The sequence below is a fragment of the Carcharodon carcharias genome, chromosome 4 (genome assembly GCF_017639515.1).
Source record: "Carcharodon carcharias isolate sCarCar2 chromosome 4, sCarCar2.pri, whole genome shotgun sequence".
NCBI lineage: Eukaryota > Metazoa > Chordata > Chondrichthyes > Lamniformes > Lamnidae > Carcharodon > Carcharodon carcharias.
In genome coordinates this window covers 44,906,699-44,927,367 of record NC_054470.1, presented here as the reverse complement: position 1 = coordinate 44,927,367, position 20,669 = coordinate 44,906,699, and the positions used below count along the sequence as shown (strand labels likewise).

The 20,669-nt window shown below is 47.1% G+C and overlaps 1 pseudogene; it reads left to right on the top strand.

The window, feature by feature from the left end:
• The first annotated feature begins 19,919 nt into the window (after nt 1-19,919).
• On the top strand, nt 19,920-20,019 carry LOC121277520 (annotated as a pseudogene).
• Nucleotides 20,020-20,669: the final 650 nt, after the last annotated feature.

The following is a 20,669-nucleotide window of genomic DNA, read 5'->3' as shown; positions in this document are numbered from 1 at the left end:
AATTCTCTTCAGGGTTAACCTGTTGTTGCTCTGCTTCTAAAAGCAAAACTCACATTTATTTCACACCTTTCACAAGCTGAGGAAGTCCCAAAGCTCTTTACAGCCAATGAAGTGCTTTTGAAGTGTAAACACTGTTGAAATGTAGAATATATGACTGTCAATTTGTGCACAGCAAGTTCCTATAAACAGCAATGAAATAAATTACCACCTGTTTTAAATATTGGTTGAATTATAAATGTTGGCCAAGATACCAAGAAGACTGTTTCTGCTCTTTTTCAAATAGTGTCTTTGGATGTTTTACAGATAACATAAGTGACATTTACTTGGCATATTTATATAACATTCCTTCATCTGTTATTCTAAATCAGACACTAACCAATTTACTTTAAGGAGATTAATACATCTGCTAAATAGCAGGCAAAGGAATGTGTTTGGTGTTTATGTGCTAACATCAATAACACTAATTTCTCAGCTTCTGAAAAAGCCATGACCAACAGAAACAAATTGCTGGTAATGCAACGCCCATTTTCTAAAATGTGTTGCGCACTGCCAGCCATAGAAGGAACATCTGGCCCATTCTCTCAGTTTAAAGAGAGACTGGGTTATTTTCAGACTTTGCACTCCAGGTAAAGTCTCACCAATCGGGAGTACATGTCGGAAATGTGTGTGTGTACTATGGCTGATTTTCCAACCTTTTTGCAGTTCATACTCACATATCTAGTCTGCGCTCTTGATGGGTAAGGTTCTTTGCCAGGAACATAAAGATACTAATTCCTATTATTCCCTTGCATGTGGGCCTTTCTCCTGAAAATCATGTTTTATTCAGATTTTTGCAGCTACCCATGGCATGTCCACAATGTGTTCTGGTAGTGTCAATCTAAAAACGTTCAGTCTCATCCAAATTGCCTCTTGGCAGTGCGGTTGCTACCATTTTAGGGGAGTCCATTTTCTGTTAATTACTATCAGCAGAGAAAGTACAAGAATCATTTATAAAGATCCAACTCAGTGGATATTTGCAACATATGGTGCGTAACTGAGCCAAACAAACCAGGAAATTCCTGGGTTTGGTCCTAGTCTGTGCTTCATTAGTCAATCTGTGCCAGAGATAGTTGGGGGTGGGAGTACAATTGGCCATAGGTTCTCCAGGCTAGAGAGGGGAAAAATCAGCCCAGGTTCCCACCTTTGATCACTGAGTCCTCATAGTGAGGATGTAACAGTCGGGCAGGATCATGCTCAGATGTCATGTGACCCACAGTCAATTGGTTTCAAAGCATTTTCCAGGTTCAGAGATATAACTGGTGACCTAGGTAAGAAACTGGGGGGGCTGCTATTCCTAGAGGCTCACAAGGGAAATTCAACCAGACTGCATCGCAAGACCAGAAAGACCAGACAAGGCCTGCTCCAGGAGCATAGCCTCATTGAATTTGTTCTCATAACCTAGCAGGATTCAACTTCTGGGAAGGAGGAAGTAACAGGAAATCAAAGGGAAAATTGGGAAAAGGGAAAAAGAAATAAAATAAGCTGATTTCCAAGTTCATTAAACCTATTCATTTGCATTGTTGCTTCTTATGCCCAGATTATTACCATGACGGAGAGGGATTGGAGTCAGGCCGGGCTTCGTGCATGCAAAATGTAGTCACTTAAATCACTAACTGCCTCCACTGAAGTGGGATTTTGGAAGGCCAGGAGTGTGAAACCCAGAGCATGCAGATTGGAACAGGTAAGAGGAGGCCTGAACTTGGTGGATTCATTTGGATAGCCAGGGTACCCCTTTGGAGAGGTAAGGTACCTCTTTAGATAGGATCCCGGGACACCTTTGGGAAAGGCAAGGCACCCTTTTGGATTGTTAAAAGTGAACATGACAATGCACTTCTTATGCACAAACTCATTGGAGCTGTCAAGATGTCAAAGAACTGTCCAGCTCTCAAGGAACTGTCCAGTTCTCAAGAAACTGTTAAAGACCTGCCCAGAAAATATCAAAACTGTCAAGGAACTGACCAAGGATTCTAGGTAAGTTGGCATGGAGGAAGTAATGACAAAGGGTGGTCGGCATGGGTTGGCATGAGTTGGCACTAAGTTGGCAGAGGAGATATTGGGACAATTGGGGGTGGGTAGAGGGGCATGGGTTGGCATAGGTTGGCATGAATGAAGCATAGGGAGTACGCGGCGGGGTGAGTAGGGGTGAGGGCTGGAGGGATGTTTTTTGTTTCATTATACTTATTATTTATTTAAACAAAGTGCCAGAGCAAAGAGACAGGCCTTGTACCCAGCTCACTTCCCAACTAGTAGCCTCCGTCCTCGTTCCTGGTCACATATCCTGACTGCTATTTCAGCCCACCGCTGTCCTACACCACCCCACCCCCCCAACTCCCCACTGAAAATCTGACCTGAGTGTGGCCATTTTAGAATATTTGGTTGACAAAGGCAGGATATTTCTCGACTTTGCAAACACGACATGGAGATGAAAATCTGGACCTTAGTTTGATGGAACTACTAAACTTCCCACAATGTAACATGTTACCTTGGCTATTTGTCAGTAACTAAATTAAATAAAGAATAAAATAACTTGCATTTAAACATCAGCATTCACCACCTCGGGATATCCCACAGCATCTTACAGCTAGTTAAGCACACATGTGAATTGTAGTCGCAGCTGTAACAAAGAGAAGCAAGGCAGCAAAGCCCCACAAATAGGAATGAAATAAATATTTAATATAGGTATAATCTGTTTAACATGTTGGTTGAGTGATAAATATTAGCCTGGACACTGGGAGAATATATTGCCCTTTTATGTCCACCTGAGAGGGCAGATGGGGTCTCAGTTTACTGTAACTTGCTCAAAAGATAGTGGCTGGGATTTTTCGCTCCCATTCATGGCAGGTGTCATGGCGGGCAGGAGCAAAGAATATCGCGAGAAGGCAAAAATCGGTTTTACGACGTCATAAAGCCAGGTTGTGATTGTATGCTCCAGTCGACAATGTTGGGCAGCATGTCGGGAACGTCACTTCAGTATTTTTGCAGATCATTGTAAGGTCTCCTCGCTGGAATCATCCCCCCACGCTGGACCATCCGGGCATGATGGCATGCAATTAGAACGACGTGTTTCACAACAGCATATAAGCGATGTGCACCTGGCGACCTGCACTTCGCTCCTCACTTCGAGGTTAGTTTGCCTACCTTGTACCATACAGCAGCTTGCAGGAATCAGCGCCAGGCTCTGCGGGCAGCACAACCTCACTTTCAGGAGGCAAAGTCTCTATTTACCAGACCAGTGGGAAGGCGGGGCTGGCTTCTCTAGGACTGCAGGGCTAGGGCTGTACCAGGGAAGAGGGGCAAATGGCCTCACGCAGGAGAAGGAGCTGCAGGGCTAGGGCTGTACCGGGAAGGGGTGCTATTGGCCTTACACAGGAGAAGGGGATTCAGGGCTAAAGCTGTACGAGGAAAAGGGGGCAAGTGGCCTCAGGCAGGAGAAGGGGCTATAGGGCTAGGGCTGAACCAGGGAAGGGGGCAAGTGGCCTCACACAGGAGAAGGGGCTGCAGGATCAGGGCTGTACAGGGGGTAACAAGTGGGGAAGGTTGCATTCTGACACATGACTGGGGGGAGGGTGCAGAGTGTTGGGGGGAGGGAAGTTGAACAGTGTAAGTGGCCTCAAGATGAGGATGGGTGAGGTCCACATTGGCCACTGGCACATTCACTTCAAATTGTTCAGGGGCTAACAAACAGACATGCAACAGAAGTGCGATGTGATCGAGGAATACAGGGGGTGGATGGGGAGGTCTGTGAGGGAGGGAAATCCAAATATGATGCTCCTCTAGGATGATGGGAGGGGTCTCCATACTCACATAGGGAGGGTCCAAGCTGGTCTGGCAATGAGAATTCAGCACCAACATTTTCCAACCTGCAACGATGGAGCAGTACTAAATTAAAATGAGGAGAAGCTCTGCTGGTGAGGGCTCTGCGGGCAGATTGAAGAGCAGCTCCATGCACTGGGTGGGGGGGGTGGGTCGGGGGCTGATTACATTGGCACACAACTGAACTGTGCATTCCGAAATGAGGAGCGAGGCACAGCCGAGATATGTTCAGAACCTTTCAATGACAGTGCAGGGAATCAGAGGGAATCAGGAAAGTGAAGCAACGATGCCCCTTCATGTGAAAGTAACCCCTCAAAGTGGCACTAATTGATCTATTTGTTTTAACCCCTTGCATACAATGTGAAAATTCCCCAGAGTAATAACAAACTCCATAGCAACTGGACGAATGGACAAGCTCCAGAAGCCTCTTAGGAAGTTGGTGTTGGATGGTTCACTGAAGGGAAGGCTCAGGCCCCCCTCAAATAATTTCATTTCCTGAATGGATATTTACCCTCATGTTTATTCCCGACAGTGTAGTATTAGAGTGCTCCCAGCACCTGGGCCGAAAGCAGCACATCCAAGCGCCTGGCCAAATCAGTGTCATAGCAGTCGGCCATTTTGCGGGGGGCACCTTGATATGCACCCCACACAGGCATCATTTTGGGGTGAGTACTCTCGACATGGGAACAAAGCCCTTGAACCCACATTCACTGATGGGTCATTGACAGAAAGAGGACCCTTGGAGACTAAAGCTGTCCCTTATCTCTTTCTCATTGAAGCTGCAGAGAAGATACCATCAGGAAGATGGAGGCTGGATTTATCAATGCCTGTATTATTTCTTACAGGCAGGAAAGAAGAAGGAGAAGATTGCGACGGAGGTACCTAGGTTGCCAAAGGGAGGAGCAAGTCCTTAAGACTAAGGGGCAGCAAGGCCTCCTCTGGACACAGGGGATGAGGCTCATAGACACGTCATGCTTACGCAGCTCGCAAGTCCCAGGGTCTAAGGAATGTCTTATCTGCAGATGAGCAAGAACCAGTGTCACCGATGGCTCCGCACGTCCTGGGATCTGGTGACTCACATTTGCCACATAATCCAGGAAATGGCGCCACGGGGACTGAAAGGGCATCCACTGCCAGTGGCTATGAAAGTAACAGCTGCTCTGAATTTCCAGGCCAGTGGGTCCTTCCAGGGCTCCACTGGGGAAGTTTGTGAGATCTCTCAAGTGCCACACACAAATGCATTTGAAGTCACAGACGCCTTTTTTGCCAAGGCCCAAAACTATGTCAACTTTGACAGAATTAAGCAAACCAGGCCGTCAGAGCAATGGGCTTTGCTGAGATTTCCAGATTCCCACAGGTGCAGGATACCATCAATTGCACTCATGTGGCTATACAAGTTCCTTAGCAACAGGCACTGCAATACATAAACCGGAAGGGCTGCTACTTGCTGAAAGTACAGCTGCTCTGCGACCATAAGAAACTTAATATGCAGGTTTGTGCCAGATACCCAGGAAGCATCCATGACTCATACATCTCGAGTAGATTACAGGTACTGGACATCTTCGAGGAACTATACAGGATCCTGGGCTGGCTCCTCGATGACAATGGGTACCCGCAAAAAATTGGCTGGTGATGCCAGTTTGGCGGCCTCAGATTCTTGCAGAAAGAAGGTACAATGAAGCTCATGGCGCTAGTGGAGCATTGGCGGAACACACCATAGGGATCCTAAAGATGCGATACTAATACCTGGACAGATCTGGCGGAGCTCCAGTACACTCCCCAGTGGTCTCATGGATCATCGTGGCTTGCTGCATGCTACATAACCTGGCACTGGAAAGTGGGGAGGACTTGCCAGATGACAAGATGGAGGAGCTGTACATCTCCTCCAATGTGGAGGACCTTGAAGGGGAGGAGGGTGATGAGCTCGAGAAAGCTGAGGCTGCAGTGGAGGAGGCCATAGCTTTGGCCAGATGAGGCAGGCGTGCATGTGAGGATCTGATAGCCACCAGATTCCACCAGGAGGATGACGAATTGTAATGAGTACCCTATTAGACGTGCGCCTTCCATCACTGGCCAACATGAGCACCAGTATTGCAATTCCTTTCATTTGGCCCATATACTTCAATGTGAGTGAATAGTTCCCTATCAGGCTCACATTCTCCTCAGCTTTTGAAGGATGAAGAACCTTTAGCAGCATGCATCCTTACTGAGATGAGATGCTAACTGAAGGAGGATGTCCTAGCATCAGAGATCAGATGGTGCTGCCTCCTCAAGTATATCTACAGAATCTGAACTGGACTAGCTAGATAAATACTGTGGCTACAAGAGCACATAAGAGGTTAGGAATCCCATGGCAAGAAACTCACCTCCTGACTCCCCAAAGCCTGTCCACCATAGACAAGGCACAAGTCAGGAGTGTGATGGAATACTACCCACTTACCTGGTTGAGTGCAGCTCCAATATCACTCAAGAAGCTTGATACCATCCAAGAAGAAGCAGCCCGCTTGATTGGCACCATATCCACAAACATTCACTCTCTCCATCACTGACGCACAGTAGCAGCAGTCTGTACCATCTACAAGATGCACTGCAGAAACTCACCAAGGCTCCTTAGACAGCACCTTCCAAAGCCATGACCACTACCATCTAGAAGGGCAAGGGCAGCAGATAGATGGCAACACCACCACTTGGAAATTCCCCTCCAAGCCATTCACCATCCTGACTTGGAAATATATCGCCGTTCTTTCATTGTCGCTGGGTCAAAATTCTGGAACTCCCTCCCTAACAGCACTGTGGGTGTACCTACACCATATGGACTGCAGCGGTTCAAGATGGCAGCTCACAACAGGCTTCTCAAGGGCAATAAGGGACAGGCAATAAATGCTGGCCTAGCCTTGCAAAGCCCACATCACATGAATGAATGAACAAACACTTGGAATTAGCATCAGTGGCCTCAGTGAGTGCTTGGGTGAGGGGACGTACAGCGCTGTATCCCTAGTTTGTGATGAGAGCCTGGTCCCCGCAAGACACACAACTGCATGGTGAGAGACGCACAAGGTTGGACATTCGAGCGCCAGGACAATAATGTGGCTGAGAGGGGCCAAGCTTCATCACCTTGAGGTGGCAGGGTGCCCCCACGTATTGGTGAGCTTAGCAAATGTACACTCTGAAAGTCAAAAATGCAGCTGGCTGACAGCACACGAGCTCTGAGTATGGGCTTATAACGTGAAAACCCTGCTGAGAGACAGAGGGCACATGGGTTTGCGTAACATATGACACTTCTCCATGTGTGAACACATGTTTCCTTGTACACTGCACCTTCACCTTTCAAGAATGCAGACAAGATAGGAGGTCACCTCTTCTGTAACCTTACACGGCCAAGAAAAAACATGACATGACCCTGTGAACGAGGTTCCTTCCACAAGCACACTTAACATTAAGTTTGAGATATCACTGACATTGAGAAAGATGCACAAAAGAGACACACATACTGTGGTGATATGGAAGCACACTAAATAGACAAGAGGCCCATGATAACGACATGTGCAATAAGTGGGGCGAGGGACCATGATATCACATGTGATTGACAACAACACAGCTCATCATAAAAAGATGTGAAATGGCTGCAATTCTATTTACATTTGTGCACATTGCATATATGTTGTGAACACCTGCAACATCTCTGTGTTCCTAAATCTTTTTAACATTCTTAACCCTACCGCTATGTCCTGGTGCTTCCCCAACATCCACTGGAGGTAGCCTGTTAACTGCTGCACCCTATTGACTGTTACCTCTGGAAGGCTGAGACCTGGAGGGCCCCAGCCTGCTTTGGGTGTTCTGCTGTGGGGAAGGTGCATCCTTCTTGGCCTGTGGAGCTGGGGGTGATGGTGTCACAGGAAAAAGGGATTTGGATCGACCAGATAGCCCCGGAGTCACCTGGCTGGATGGCTCAGGGATATGCAGCTGCTGGTCCTGCTCCCTATGGCTCCTGCAGCAGTGTAGGAGTGATATCCTGGACCTAGGTCTTCACAGCGGCCACCAACCTGCCACTGTTGATCTCGGTGCATTGGAATGCTGGCACTATCACCTCAGACTGAAGGCGGACATCATATGTTGCAATCTGAGGAATGCAACTGACATCCCTTCCTGATGTTCCCTCAACTGTCGCTGCATCTGCAGCAACTGATTTAGGACCGAGTCCTGAGGCTCTTCCTCTGACTCAGAATCAGCAGAATCGTGGCCTCCAGCAATTCTCTGAGTGCCAGCGACCTCGAATGCCACTGCCTCTGCCTGCTGCAGACCAGATGGTGTACTGTGCTCACCAGGTTGTGACCCCGAGCCTGCTCAAGAACAAGTTCCCACCGAGGTGTGTGTCTCTGAGCTGGTGGAGGGTGTGGGTGCACGCTGTGACAGGTCTTCTATTGTGCTCTCCTCTGGTTCCTCATCCAAGATGTCCTTGGGCTAGAGATGAGGTTTGAGGATGCCTTCGGGAGCTTATCCAGAGGTGCCTATGAGAGAAAGAAGAGGTAATTAGTGCATGGCCGGTAACTGTAAAACAGGACAAAACACTCACAGTATGGTTGTCTGAGGGATGAGCTGTTCAGGATCTTCACTTGTGTCTGTGCTACCAACCTCACCATCGGGATAGGCAGGGTCGATATCTTCTCCAGCCAGCTTTACGGCTCTATTCTTGAACTCCACCCCCAGTCTGGGACCACTCCCTTTTATTGAGCACGAGCTTGTCCTGCATAAAGACAGATAGAGAGAATGTGAGCAAGACGCGTGTCAGGGCAGATGAACAGGAGGCCTGGTATGTGTGGGTGGTGAGGGGAGCCATGGACAGAATGAGGACGCAATCTCCAGAGCCCAGGTGAAGATGTGAGGGTATGCGTGAGAGAGTGAGTGTTGATGTCCCTTAAGCTGGCAGTGAGTTAGATGCCAGAGAATGTGTACTGGGCTTGTGAGTGTGTGAGTTGAGAGCGATGAGATGGTTGACTTATCCTAGTGGAATGGATGAGATCATTCACCCTCTTCCTGCATTGGGTGGCTGACCTCTTTTGGACCACGTTGGCACTGACCACCGCTGCCACCGCCACCCAAGCCAGATTGGTCATCTTGCTGGGCCTCCTGCAGCCAGAGTGGGGGTAGAGGACATGGCAGCGGGCCTCCACTATGTCCAGCAGGCATTCCAGTGAGGTGCCACTGAATTTGGGAGCTGTCACCTTCTTGGGTTTCAGGGCCACATCTTCAGTGGATCAGTCCTGGGCTGTAGCTATTGAGAAGGCTGTGCATGGCCACACATTAAATATGGTGCCCGGATTGTGGAAGCGGTGAAGCGACGAGCTGACAACGGGGCGGGCGAATCAGGGGCCGCCCACCAGAGACCCAGCATGTTTCCCGTCTGTGCATAATTAATGAGATGGGGAGCAGACAATACGGCATGAAAACTCGCCATTCTGGCCTGTGGATAGATGGCCGTTTTTCATGCCCGCTCCTGCACTTCGTGCAGTGGGGGAGTTGGTGGGGGGGGGGGGAGTGAATCCCTCCCAGTGCCCCTGACAGTGCAGTGCTCCCTCAGCACTGGATTAAAATGTTAACCTAAACTATAGGCTAACTCTTTGCAGTGAGACTTGAACCTGTGATTCAAAAGTAAGAGCATTACCACTGAGCCAACGATGACATTTTGGGATAGGCACTGCTGTTAGCAAATTCCTGTGCACAGGATGAGACCGCGCCCAATCCATGCTGCAAATAAGACCTCAAAATTGTTCCTTTCAATAATTTCAATAAATTAAGTGGGCTTCCAGTGCCACTTGTGCTGTTCATTGGCAACTTTAATTGCTGACTCCTCCCAAACTGTACAGGAGTGAGTGACCTGCTGAAATACCAAGTGCACAACAAACTAATTGACTGATCTTGCTGACCTACCAGAAGCATTTTGAAAGGAACTAGAGGAATATAATTTCGAGCCACAGTGACCTTCACTTTACAAGAAATGCATTGCATGCCCTGGTGCCTATTTCTTCCCACATTTATCCCTATCCCATTTCTCACTCTAAAAGGTGGCACAAACAAGTGAATGTCCCCATGCTGTAACACAGCCCTCTTAACACATTGATAAAAACAAAAAAACTGCCGATGCTGGGAATCCAAAATAAAAACAGAATTACCTGGAAAAACTCAGCAGGTCTGGCAGCATTGGCGGAGAAGAAAAGAGTTGACGTTTCGAGTCCTCATGACCCTTCGACAGAACTTGAGTTTGAATCCAAGAAAGAGTTGAAATATAAGCTGGTTTAAGGTGTGTTGGAGGGAGGGGGGGGGGTGCGGAGAGAGAGAGAGAGAGAGAAGTGGAGGGGGTTGGTGTGGTTGTAGGGACAAACAAGCAATGATACATTGTTCCTCTGTAAGGTTCAGGTATGATGTTCTATTCTTGAAACCCCACAGGCTGTAAAAACTTGGCCCAAAAACCCCTCTATAGAAACCAACAAAGGACAAATCAGAGTCTTTAATGGAGATGTATTAATTTTCGTGTCTGAAAGCTGCTTGCCAATTGTATTTGCTGCAGGCAGTGGCTAAGAACATCTATCAAGCAACTAAACCACTATGTCATTGTGTTCCCTTCCAGCATGGAGTGGCAGCTGCTGAATTTTGTGGTGACTGTTTTATACCCAGAAAAATCTTTGCGACACAGCATAACTTCTGCCCCCTTATGCATTGATTGCCAAGGGATTTATGCCAAGCAAAAAATCACTGAAACTGCAAAAATGAAAATTTCGTTTTTGCAGTTTTATTGTGCTTTTACACGATCCAATATGGAAATATGTTTGAAAACTGAAGCCATGAAGAAGCTGGGATTTGGACAGGAGAAGAATCTTTATTGGGGCAGCTTCTCTAAAGCTATTTGTGCGCAGAAGATCAAAGATACATCTGCTGAGCCTCAGGAAGAACTATCACTCAGAAGATCCTCAGAAGGCTTATGCCACCAGCCACAGTAGAACAGGATGCTTCATGCAAGCAGCTGAGCGCAGAAGTTGAACATTCCCCTGAGGATTGAGTCTTTAATAAATATTATTGCCAAGTATTTTAGGGAATTCATGAAAGTTAGTTCTTGTTTATAAATCCATTTTTAAATGTTTACATTGTTTCCAGAATGGATAATTGTCCACTGTGCCAAGCAAGCAAGCATCGCTTTGGCAGGGGCAGTAGCCGGGCTGGGGGTGGTTGGGTGGGGATTGACAAACATACATCTATGTTTCTGCATTATTTTCTATTGTGTGCTACTTTGAATCTAGCCACCTGTTTCAAATCATTAGTTTATTTTCAAATGTCCCAGCATTCCAGAACTCTTTGGAAACTTTATTCAGTGTAATTGCCCAGTCTTTTTCAATGGAAATCTGTTGTAGGCTTTGTCATTCTGTTTCCAGTCGATCCATTATGCAATTTCATATGTTGCTTCACTAGAACAGCCAAATCAGCCTCAGTGATACATGTCTGTCTTGTGCCTTTCCTTTCATAACTAGCAGGGAATTTAGACATAATGAGTATTGACGTAAACCAAAACAACTTGCTTCTGATTCCAGAAGCCGTGAATAGAAATTATTTCAACTAACTTTACTTTGGCTCAATTTATTGCCATAAAGATAAATTATGAAGCAGTTGATTTAAATACTCGCCATTCGTAGCTTTGGGCAAAGTTAGCTTCCAGTTATCGCTAGAAATGCATTCAACAACAACTTGCCATTATATAGCACCTTTAATGTAGCAAAGTTCTTAGATTGCAAAAAGATCCAGAAAAGCTCCTATTGAACTAATTATTTATTTTCCAAAATTATTCCGGCTGGATACAGCTCTGTGTAAGGAGCATAAATTAGTGAAACACACTTTTCCTAATGTCTTTCCCTAATAATAAAACCTCAGAGCCTCCTTTCTTGTTCCTGCCATCGCCACATTTGTTAACTGAAAACTAATTTTTCGAGACTGACCTGGTCACGTCAGTGTATAAGTTAAAAGCAAATAAAATCAGTTGACTTAGAAAGACAGAAATATCCCAGAATCACTCTTTGCTCTGCTCTGCAGCCCTTTATGAACTATTCACTTGAGCATAGTACAGCATATAAACATTCAAAAGTGAAGAATGGCCTTTGGGGCTACTTTCGTATAAAGTATTCCTTGATTTGTACAATTAAAAACCGCATCCTCCATTTGCCACATGATACCATGGATTTCACAATTCACTGGCCTACAAACTGGTTTGTACCAGCCTGCCCGCGCGATCTGGACACATTGAATGATCTGTGAGTCACAGCTGAAAGGCTGAGGTACCCGACATTGCGGGAGAAATTTAATGAAGACACAGAGCAGGAAAGGTGGCGGGAGGACCGAGTTCATCAGATGGGAGCTGAAACGTCAAAACCACGACAGCGGCTTCAGAATGAAAAGTTAAGTCAGCAGCATGGCTGTGGCGGGTTGTGCCTCACGTCATCCCATAGTGGGTTCCTACTTGTAATACATTTTCATTCCATGAACATTCATTATATTCAATTTAAAAAAAAAATACTAATTCCTACAAGATTAAGTCAGTGGCACACAGAATCCCAGTTCATGCCCGTTTAAAGGTGGCTTTGTACAGTTGCGTCTGAAGTCAGCAGTTTTCTCTGTTGAATTCTGCAGCACAAGGGAGGAGAGCAGAAGAACTTAGATAGAGGATCAGGACCGGCAAGGGCGAGTTAGGGGTTAGAGGGTTCGGGCCTTAATGGCAAATTCCATCCAATGCCTCAAGCCTCACTTACATCAGACCATGGAGCAGCAGACACATGGGAGTAAACAGCAACCCACATGTCTCCAATTAACAGCTTGTAGGACTCATTGTGGAGCTTGTTAAAACCCTAAACAGCAAAAGTTTGGGGAATTTTTAATTTGTGAAGCGTGGGAAAAATGGAGGGTCTGGGACATGTTAGGGTCCAGCCATTGGAACACAGTAAGGAGCCATGAGTGCTAATGAATACATTGTTCAACTGTTGTATAAAACAGGAGATTTGAACTCAGATGCTTATGCAGTGGCACAGAGTTAGTTACTCTTCTTAACCTAAAGGAAATTGTCACCTAGAATTCAACATTTTAGACCAAAACTCATGAGATACAGTCCATTTACTGAGTACATTCAAGGGAAGTACCAGATGACAGCAGATGCATTCTCAAGATTGCCAGTAGAAGGCATCATACTGGAAGATTTAAATTTTATTGAGGAAATGGAAGCATATCCTTCACTCATTATCAACACTTAACAGCCACCAAGAAGAACATAAGAAATAGAAACAGGACTAGACCATTTGACCTCTCAAGCCTGCTCTGCCATTCAATAAGATCATGTCTGATCCTCTCGTGTTTCAATTTCCACATTCCTATCTACCCCCAATAACCTTTGATTCCGTTGACTAACAAGAATCTATCTAATTCTGCCTTACAAAATATTCAATGACCCCCCACCTCCACCACCTTCTGAGGCAGAGAGTTCCAGTAACACAATTCTGAGAAAAAAATTTTCCTAATCTCTGTCCTCAAAGAGATTACAAGAATTTAAGCAAGCACAACAGGATGACAAGTCTATCAAAATAAATGAGTATTACCAGAATAGATGGCTGGATTATAAGACCATAAGATATAGGAGCAGAAATTAGGCCATTTGGCCCATCAAGTCTGCACCACCATTTAATCATGGTTGATAAGTTTCTCAACCCCATTTTCCCGCCTTCTCCCCATAACCTTTGATCCCCTTACCAATCAAGAACCTATCTATCTCGGTCCTAAATACACCGATGATCCTAACAACCCAATACTTCACCAATACTTCCAGCAGAGAAAACATCTCACAACCATTGATGATTTGTTAGGGTGCAAAATTTCCGTGCCCACTAGTGTCGGGTGTGTTCGGCAGCGTGGACAAACAATATGGCAGGAAGGACAAAAATTAGTTTCATGAAATCGTGAAACCAGTTTGCAATCATCCGCTCTGCCCATGAAAGGCAGGCCACATTTCCCACCACTGCACATCAGGAAATTCATTGTAATACATCCGCATATCATCATAAGCCCAGCTTACAGGAATCAGTCCAAGTTTGATCATCTGAGCACCTTGGCATGATTGCACGCCAATGTGTTTCACAACAGCATATAGAAGGCGTGTACCTGGGTGAGCTGCACTTTGAGGGTAACCCAGAGGTAAGTGCACAGTAACGTTCTGCAGCGCTCGCATGGGTTGCCTGTTGGACCTCAAGGTTGAGGTGCTGCCCATTCAGGCGAGGGCACAGGAAAGTTGCATTTTTCCAGCTGGCTGACAGTGTGGTGCCGGGACAAGGGCTGCCCTGCAGTTGAGGTAAGTTGTTGAGGAGCAAAGGCTGCACTGTAGTTAAGACGTATTGGGGAGGAGGGAGGTGGCAAAGGCTGCACAGCGGTTGATGGTGGTACACAAGCATGTGCGGGAGGGTGAGGGGAGGGAAGCGTCCATGCATTAGGGAAACCTTGTATAAAGTGATCATTCCTCTGCATCTGAGGCAGTTCCAGGCGTTACCACATTGTGTCGCTTGAGTGGACAGATAATCTAGAAACTCAACACCAGGCATGTCAGAGGAATGAAAGTGCCACCATATGCTCACAGCTTTTCACCCCTCGGGCACAGGCTGCAAACTAATGAGCATTTCAGTGGACTGCAGAACAGTTGGATGACTGGGCAGGTTAGCAATCTCCTTGCTAAAGCTGGCCATGGAGCAGTCACTGGGGGAGGGGCTCACAGCCTCTTGCAATGTCTTCATCCCAGTTTGGACCCGTCTCTGCCATGGTTCAAGCTAACAGTGCAGCCTTGCAGTGCGGGTTAGGAGAATGCCTGCGCCTGATCTGAGAGCACAGCATGCAGTCCAGTGGGCAAAGCTGTTGGCAAATGGTCTGGTGGAGTGGGGCAGAGGTGGGTGGGGTTTCGGGCAGTCAGTGCACTAAATTCTGGCCATCCAAGTGTGGCCAACACTTTTTGAATGTGTTAAGGGGCCTTCAAACTTAACCAAGAAAGGTTCTTAGTACATCCATGCTAACCCACGAGTCCCTCTCTTTCATCCTGCAGGAAGAGTACATCAGGAACATGGAGCCTGGTGAACTAATTGTATGCCTCATGGCTTACAGGAAGCAGAGATGAATGAGGAGAGAGTGACAGAGGCATCTGGCTGGGCCGAGGGAGGAGCCTCACCCTCTGGAAAAAGGGAGGGCTGGGGTTCCCATGCACGCTGCTGAAGCCACAGTGAGCTGCTGCTGGTCGGTGCCTAGTTAGACCAAATGTCTATAAACCATGTTTGTCATTCCTGCAGGTGACTGAGAACCAGTGTCTCTGAAGACTGCGCATATCTAGGGAACTTGCCGGTCACATCTACTACCTGCTGCAGGATTGGGTGCCATGAGGACATGGAGGGCATCCACTGCCAGTGGCTGTGAAAGTGACCATGGCATTCAATTTTTATGCCAGTGGCTCCTTTCTGGGCTCCACAGATGACCGCTGTGGGATATTGCAAACTTCCACACATAAATACATAAGGAGGTCACAGACTCCATCTTTGCAAAGGAACAGAACTTTGTGCATTTTGCTCAGGTTCAGGAAAGCTAGGATGCAAGAGCGTTGGAATTTGCCCAGTTCTTATGTTTCCCACAGGTGCAAGGTGCACTTGGAATGTTGTGGCAAGAAGCAGTCAACTACATCAGCTGGAAGGGCTTCCACTCGCTGAATGTTCAGCTGGTGTACAACTACTCCAGATGCTTTGCAGTGAGTAGACTGCATAGCATCAAGGTGGAGGGAGCCACTACATCACTAAGAAGCACCTTCGTAACACATGGCAACCTAGATGTTGTGGTGTCATGCAATGGTCCTCAGTTTGCTAATGAGCTGTTCCATAACGTTGCGCAGGAATGTGGTTTCATGCACATGACTAGTTCACCTAGATATCCTCGGTCAAATGAATGAGCAGACAAAAGAGTTCAAACAATAAAAGAACTGATGAAAAAGAACAAAGATATTAACTTAGCCCTTCTTAACTACAGAACCTCACTGCTACAAAATAGGTCCTCACCATTAGAAGGTGGCTGTGAATACAACTTTCATCTCTACAACACACACTACAACCTAACATTACCCCGCATGATCGTGAGAGAGTTACGATGTGTGAAGAGCAACGAAGAGACAGTCAAACTCATAATTTCAATTTAAGGCACAGAGCACACAGAAAGAGCTACAACCCAGGGAGAGAGGCTGGATGTGAGGTCAATGGAAAGAAGGCATTGTAATCGAAAGGGCTCAACAGCTGAGATCTTATAGAGTTGAGACGGACCAGGGAAATATCAGGAGGAACCAAAGAGCCTAGATTTCATTGGGAAGGAAACCAATGGAACCTTGGGCAGACTATTTTGATCCTGATGGAAAAAGAAACCAGGGAACAAGTAGAAACTCTACAACCACCCAGGTGGAAGACACTCCTATTGAATGACAAGAGAATGCAGTTTTTCCTCAACCTCAAATTAAAATCAGGACCAGATCCGGGAGGTTGGTTAAGGCACCACAGAGACTAACCCTGTGAAATCTGAGACTTTGAGGGGAGATATAGGAGTATGTATATAGTTGGGATAAAGACTTTGAGCAAGATGTAGAATAAAGGGTTAACATCAGAAGCACCTGATACTGAGGTAACTAATGATGTAACTATGATGCAACGTCACACCAAAGTAACCTGATACAGATGCATCTGTCCATGACAGTATCGGCATGAGTGACCACTGCACAGTCATTGTAGAGACAAGGTACCGCCTTCACATCGAGGATACCATCCGTCCTGTTGTGTGGCACTACTATCGTGCTAAATTGATAGATTTTGAAAAGGTCTAGCAACTCAAAACTGAGTATCCATGAGGCACTGTGGACCACCAGCAGCAGCAGAGTTGTATAAAAACACAATGGGAGGAATCGTCTGCTCCTGTTGGCATCAGGCATCATGGCAGTCTGGCGGGGGACAACATGGCGAGAAGGCCAAAATCGGTTTCACGCCATTGTAAAACCAGTTTGCGATTGTCCGCTCCACTCATCAATGGTGGACCGCGTCTCCCACCACCACACGTTGGGAACCTAATTTCAGTATTTTAGCATCTAATTATAATCGAGTTTGCCAAAATCATTCCTCCACATCAAATTTACCTCCCATGTCAGTGTGACTTCAGAATGGCGTATTTCATGAATGCCTGTAAAAGGCGTACACCTGGCAACCTGAACTTCGAGGTGAACTCGGAGATGAGAACACACAACCTTGAACAGTGCTCATGAGCATTGCGTATGACATCAAGGAAAAGGCATCACACATTCATGGGGAGGACATAGGCGAGTGGCTTTTTCCCAGTTGGCCGTCAGTGTGATTCCGGAGCAAGGACTCCGGTGTGGGTTAGGCCGGGGATTGTGTGAGGGGCAAGGCAGCACAGACTGAAGGAAGTACACAAGCACATGTTGGGGGAGGGGCCAATGGGGGAGGGGTGGGTGAGGGAAGCAGCCATGCACTTGGAAAAGCTTAACAAAAAAGTGAGCAATCTTCTGCAGCTGAGACCGTTCAGCTGCAGCTCCTTGACATGCTTAGAGTCGGGCCTCTGAGGTTTTTCTGCTCACTCAAGCCACACAAAAGCATGAAAGTGTCACCAAATGCTCCAGAACTTTCACTCCTCAGACTCAGGCTGCAAATTAATGTGTGTTTTAGAGGGGAGCAGAGCAATTGGCCAACTGGGCAAGTAATACAATCCTTGCGAAAGGCGGCTATGGCACAGTCACTGGTGGAGGCACTCACAGCCCCTTGCAAAGTCTTTATTAAGGTTTGGACCAGTATCTATTATGTTTCTAGCTAACAGTGTAGCCTTACATGTGAGTTAGGCTTGGCCTAAATAGCCAAGTGGTTATGGTACTGGGTTTGTAACCCCAAGATCAAGAGTTCAAATCTCACCATGGCAAATTATGAAACAATGTAATTTCATCTGAATAGGAACAGATGGAAATGTGTTTGTACTTGAAAGAGTTACAGTGTGAGTTAGATTGCCTGCACCTGAGCTGAGAGCACAGCTTGTAGTCCACTGGCTGAAACTGCAGCCAATTGGTCATGTGGAGTGAGGTGGATGGGGTTCGGATGAGCACACTACACACTGGCCATTCAATTGGTAGCCTGCACTCTCCTGCATATGTAAAGGGGCCTTCAGACTTAATCAAGAGATGTTCTTACAACCCATAACCCACACATCTCTCTCTTTGATCCTGCAGGAGGAGAACATCTGGATCCTGGTGATTTAGCAATATGCCTCATGGCTTACAGAGAAGAAAAGAAGAGGTGTCTGGCTCAAAATGAGGAGCACCTCCCTCAAGATGAAGAGGCAGCAGGGCTTGCTGTGCACCCAGCTGAAGGTCCACAGACAGCTGTTGTTCGTAGGTTCTTCATTAGACCCAGGGTCTATAGACAGCGCTTCTCCTTACTGCAGACACTGAGAACCAGTGTCGCCGAAGACTGCACATATCTAGGGAATGGTCAGTCACATATGCCACCTGCCGCTAGTTTTAGCTCCACGGGGACATGGAGGCCATTCATTGCCAGTGGCCATGAAAGTGACTGTGGCACTCAATTTTTATGCCAGTGGCTCCTTCCAGGGCTCCAGAGGTGACCTGTGTGGGATCTCACAAAGCTCCACCTACAAGTGTACCCAGGAGGTCACAGGCGCCAGCTTCACAAAGGCACAGAACTTTGTGCATTTCTCCTGGGATCAGAAAAGCCCAGTGATCTTGCTCCATGGATTTGTGCAGATCTCTGGTTTTCAACAAGTGCAGGGTGCCATTGACTACACTCATGTGGTGCTTAGATCTCCATGGCAACAAGCAGTCAACTAAGTCAACCACAAGGACCTACACGCTGAATGTTCAGCTGGTGTGTGACTACCGCAAACACATCCTGCAGGTCTGAGCACAATTCTCAGGGAGTGTCCATGACTCCTACACTCTCAGCAGGTCTCAGATTCCTGACATCTTCCAGGGTCCAGAGACATTGTAGGGTTGGCTCTTTGGGGACAAAGGTTACCAACAGAGGATGTGGCTGATGACACTTGTGCAGCACCCTCAGACTTCAGCAGAGTGACGGTATAATGATGCTCATGCCGTGATGCTAACTTTGGTGGAGCAAATGAAAGGCACTTTGAAAATGAGGTTCTGGTGCCTCAACAGGTCTGATGGAGCACTGCAATACAGTCTCCAGAGGGTGTTGCGCGTTATTGTTGCTTGCTGCGCATTCTACAACCTGGCGCTGCAAGAAGGGGGCAGACTTGGCTGAGGAAGAGATAGAAGAACTGCACATCTTCTCTGATGAGGAGGACATTGAAGGTGATGATGATGAAGCCCTCGAAGGCGGGGATGCCGGCAATGAGGCCATCTCACTGGCCAGATGAGGCAGGCGCACTCGGGAGGCCCTCATAGCCTCATATTTAGTGGAGGATGGTGATGAGATGTAGTGAGGGCACTCTATAGAGCTTCACATTGCCTCTGTGAAGGTCTGATTCCTGTCTGGCTGAGGGTCATATCATGGAGACGCAGTCATGAAAATTTAAATACACCTGATTCTTTGTCAGCCTTCAGCACCTGACCCCTTCAGGAGTACAGCATCATCGATCACAGATGCTGAAGAGATGGGAGCAAGCCCCACCTTAAAGGTGCTGAGAGTACACAGATAGGGTGACAGAACTCTGTGACACCTGTCTATAACATTCTGGCAGCAATGGCAAGTACCATCAAAGTGCAAGATCACGAATGTGTCCAGTGAGTGTAAGGCCGGACCATCACTTTGGTCTGAAGGTTACGCACTGCACAGGGAAGAGGCCCTGGACTAAGACACCTGCCTTTATCTTGTGCAGAAAGTTTTCACATCTGAGTGACATGAACACTGCTCATCAGAACAAGGAGCCATTGGCAGAGAGACATTCTTGGGAGTTTATTTCCTATAGTTAACATTATTTACAAGTGATTAACACCTGTGCCTAGGCACATATACTAAAATTGGAACGATACAGAGAAGATTAACAAGGCCCCTGCGCATGGAAGACACGCAAATTCGTAAAGCGTTTCATTCTCCTTAACTAATTGGTTGACTCCAAAATAGTTAATTCTTCTTAACTGTCCTAACCCTGCCACTACATCTTCGTGCCCCCCAGACATCCACAGCAGAGGTGGAGGCAGCCTGCTGACTGTTGTGATGGCTTTAGCCGGCAGCCTCTGGAGGGCCGGGAACTGGAGGGCCCTGGCCTGCTTTGGATGTCCTGCTTTGGGTCAGTTTCACCATCCTCAGCCTGTGGAGCTGAGGGAGTCACAGGAAAAGGGGATTTGGATCAGCTGGACATTCCCGCAGTCACCTGGGTGGATGGCCCTGAGATGTCGAGCTGCTGGTCTTCCTCCCTATGGGTGCCCAATGGCCCATGGCTGACTCCTTGAGGAGCAGGGGAAGCTGGAGTGAGATCGAGCTGTCCCGCACCCCTCTGGTGTTGACACTGTTGGAGGCCAACTGTGGCATCAGCGATGGAATTCAGCCCGCACAGCAGCACAGGACCGATGTCCTGGACCTAGTTCTCCATGGTGGCCGCCATCCTACCAGAGTTGACCTCAGAGCATTAGCATGCTGGTGCTATCACCTCAGAGTGAAGGTGATGGTCTCTTCCATCGTGCCTTACAATCTGAGGAGTGCAGCGGACATCCCTTCCTGATGTTCCCAAGTTTGCCTTTGCAGCTC